The sequence below is a fragment of the Arachis ipaensis genome, chromosome B07 (genome assembly GCF_000816755.2).
Source record: "Arachis ipaensis cultivar K30076 chromosome B07, Araip1.1, whole genome shotgun sequence".
NCBI lineage: Eukaryota > Viridiplantae > Streptophyta > Magnoliopsida > Fabales > Fabaceae > Arachis > Arachis ipaensis.
The window spans coordinates 9753554-9758107 of record NC_029791.2 but is presented as its reverse complement, the minus strand read 5'-3'; positions in this window follow the sequence as shown (position 1 = coordinate 9758107).

The following is a 4554-nucleotide window of genomic DNA, read 5'->3' as shown; positions in this document are numbered from 1 at the left end:
ATAAAAATATCATCTTAAAATATTTTCTAAAAAATATTGCTCAGTTGAATTTTTATTGTAGAATTTTGAAATCCTGGTTTAATCGCCATATATTAGTATATGATATATGTGTGCGTAGTTCTTATTAGAAAGTCAAAGATCAAACAATAACAAATTATCTGAAAGAAACAAATAATACAAAAAGTAAACATAAATTAAATATCCTAAATATTTATTAGTCTATATAAACATAATGAAATACATTAGTCTTTATCATTACACAATACTCTATACTACTCACATCACATACACTAAGTTACTACTAATCTCTTGTTTTGAAAACGGAAAATGGTGGTAAAATGATCAAAAAAAATTAAAGGGAGACAAAAGACAGAGATAAAGTGGATTGAGAATAAAAAGTTGTCAAATTGCTTTTATAAAGAGAAAAACGGCATCTTGAAAAAGGCAAATAAAACAAAATCTTTATGTAATGCTGTTGTTGATTTGATAATATATTCTTCAAGTGGAAAAGCCTATTACTATGGTGATTTTTTATTAACGACAATAAAAATGGCTCTCTCAAATGAACAATAACCTCAAGGTAATAATAAGTTCTTAGGTTACATCATGGAGGGAATGTCTAAGATGGACATACAGAATCTCATTAAAAAGAATGATTCACTTGGGGATCGATTAAATGCTGAAAAAGAACGAGCAAAAATCCTTTCTAAAGTTTTAAAGATAATTAAAAACGACAACAACATCATCAATTGGTGGGATACAATTTGTCAAAGTTGTGAAAAAGATAAAGAGATAGAAAAAATTATTTTAGTTCTTCAGCAGATTTTGAAGAATCAAAGTTCACTCAAGATTATTGTAAATCAGGCTACAGTTACAACTGTAGCTTAGAGTGTGGCTTCTATATCTTCTCATGGTGGTATGTTCTTTTTATCTTTCTTAATTAATGTTGTATTAGCTTTGGATATTTTGAATGACTTGATATTTTGGTGTCAACTATCATTTTGAAAAAAAATAACTGGAGATACATGCATCGTATATGTAAAGATTTCATGTTTTTTGCTCAATTTTTAAATTTTGGTCAGTGATAACATGAATTTTTTTTTCAAAATATCTATATACCATTTTACACAAAAAATTCTTTTAGATATGAAATGATAGATATGGATCATATAGTAGAGACATCTTTATAATTTTTCAGCCCGTTTAACCCATCGGACTGTCCATAAATGGTCCAGGCTGAAAAAATTATGGCCCGTGAATAAAACGGACTTAAACGGGCCACCCTATTTAACCCACAACTTAAACGGACCAGACTTAAATGGTGATCTCGGTCTTCATACTGCCAATGGTTAGAGCTGATGCAGCCGTGTGTATCAAGGTACTGCTGAATACGATAGAGGCACATATATATCAACGTTGTCACAGACCTCCATAACGCCATATGTCGAGGCTCCAATATCTCTAGATCCACCACCTAAACTACATCATAAGAGCTATATGACATCCAAATGAACTGTGAATAGAAATAGTTATTAAATGTCATCATTAAATATACAGTGTTGCCAACATAGGAGAGATTTAATCTATTTAGAGTGGTTAAAATACTCACATCCCCAGCCTGTAAAAGATCTATCCTGAGCCTCCAACTCGCAACTCAAGGTCCCTTCTCGCTCACTGTAGGGTTTTGACCTGACCACCTGCAACCCAAACATAGGTTATCACTAAATGAAACTAACACCAAATAATTGTGAGAAACATAACATTTAAATAGAATACTACCTCGAGGCCAAAGGCCAGCCGAACGTATCATATCCAGCGGGTTTGAATCCAGGAAACTGCCAGAAGATCCATGACTGAAGTAGCTGTAATGGTCCAACTAACTTCACAACGTGTCTGTTTGCCACGCGGTACAAGCACCGGTATAACCATGACAAAGTAGCTGATCCCCAACTGTACCCGCCCACATCCTCATGCCTGGCTACATATGGCAGCCACCGAATGTGAATGCGAGTACCAGACTTGTTGCCAAATAGCTGAGTGCCTAACATCATCATGATATAGGCCCGGACATACCTTCTAACAGTGGCCTCATCAGCACCATCAGGAAGCTCTCCAAATGTGTCCTGAAACCAACAACATCTCACTACAAACTTGTCGATGCAGTTCGCAGAAGGCAAAACACCTAGCAGCTCCTCAAACCATGCCTAACCTGCGCGACCACCCTCGATGTATCACTCAAAATCTGTCAGGCAACCATTGAAATAATGTCCATCAATCGGTAGCCCTAATTGGTACACCACGTCCTGCAGTGTAATCGTGCACTCCCCGAACGACATATGAAACGTGTGCATCTCCAGACGCCATTGCTCGACGAATGCACTAACCAGTGGCTTGTCCAACCTAAGCCAAGTCTCATTCAGCCTCGTAAGATGGTATAAACCGGCCATCTGCAAGTACGGAACGATCCTGTCGTCCAGGCGTATACCCTGCTGACGTCGCATCCTCGTGATACATCGGTGGGGCTGCATACAGAATGTAGGAAATTGTCTCTCAGCTCATAACATATTTATATAACATTATCAACTAATGCATATCTTAATCCAAAGAATACAACTTGTAAACAACCAAATAATGTTACATGTTAAAATGCAAAATAACATCATATATACATATCAAACTGGGCCTAATAAAAAAATATTTTCTTAAAAATAATATAACATTAGCATAAAAATTTACTTCAATGACTACGTTTTATGTTAACAAAAAAAATCTTACTATAAATAAGTTTCATCCCCCCTACTATTTTTACTACGCATACTCTTCTACTTATTTGTAATCACTATCCAAATTAGAAATTGATCTGTCGAACGTCTAGAAACTAATAAACCACTAATATAACCACTCTATCTAACTTAACAACTGTAAATAATGACTAGCATTATAAGAAACAAAAAATAAAAATATAAAAGCAACACATTAAATCCTATTTTCAAAAGAAAAGTGCGCACTAACCTCTTCATTGATGACATCAGCTATATGGGCGACTCCATCCAAACGATAAAGCCAGTCCGGATTATCCTCCATTAGCAGAATATGATGTTGAACACTTTCTTGGAGTTGTAGGAAAAGAGTTTTCTCTGGGATTTAGTGGGCCAAGGGTTTGGAATTGTAGTTCGAATGAGCTCAATTCGAATTCTATTTATAGGAAAAGCATTAGTAATTTGAATGAGTCCAATTTGAATTACCTTGGGATCCCTATATCATGGGTAAATCGAAACAGCCTGTTTCAAATTACCATGTGCAAAAAACTGTGGACAATTTGAATTTGTTTGATTCGATTTAGTGTAGCTCACGTGAAACATAATTCGAATTGAGGTGATTCAATTTAACCTAACATTCCATGCATGCATAACTCGAATTGATTAGGTTTGATTTGTGTGTATCACTACTAATTCGAATTGGCCTGATTCGAATTAGTGTTAGATTGTGTAATTCGAATGGGTCTCATTCGATTTACATAAAAATGTCCTTTTGGGAGATCCATGTAACGTTTTTGCTTTTGGTTAATTTGTGTAATTTTTGCTTCCATTTGGTTTAAATATACATTTTACCTAATTAAATATGCTAAATATTTATTAGTTTATATAAACATAATGGAATACATTAGTCTTCATCGTTACACAATACTCTATCTACTCACATCACATACACTAAGTGACTACTATTAAGCGAACGAGTGAACTAATTATTCAAAAACAAGAGTTGTGTTCTATTATATATTGTATTTATGTGATAAAGAGATTGTTTCTACATAAGAAATCATGCACTATAACCGAAGCCTTTACTTTATTTCATTAAATGGGTCAACTAGTTAAAGTGGGTCGAGTTAGAGTCATTAAAATGGATTAAATTCATCGTGCCAGCCCGTTAAATCATTTAAATGGACGGATTTTTTCTCTAAAATTAAATCCGTTTAATTTTCAAGCTAAATGGGTTGAGCCCGATTAACTCAAAAAAATTACAGGTTAAATCGACAGCCCGTTTATTTTTTTTACATATTTTTAAAAATAGCACTTTTAGCCAACATTTCTCCCAATCCAACCTATCAACTAAAAAAACTATTTTTTTAAGGTTTTTACTTAAAAATAATTTTTTTGTAAAAATATTTTTTTAAAAAAAAGGTTAAACGGACTGTCGAACTATCCATAAAACGGCTAGGCTGAAAAATTATGGCCCGTGAATAAAGCGATTTTAAATTGGTTAGCCCATTTAACCAACAGACTTAAACAAACCAGACTTAAATGGGTCAGATTAGCCCATTTAATAGTCCTAGATAAAATTAATACTTAGAACCTATTTTTCAAGAGGGCCAAAGTCAAGAATTATTCAAAGACAACAATGCGTCATGAATTTATGATATTATTGTTAAAGTATAATTTTAAATTTCATAACCGTTGTGAAATCTATAAATTTAATTTTTTAAACAAAACAAATAGTCAATTAAAATATTAACAAGTATATATACTTTAATAATATTAATGATTTTTTATTTTT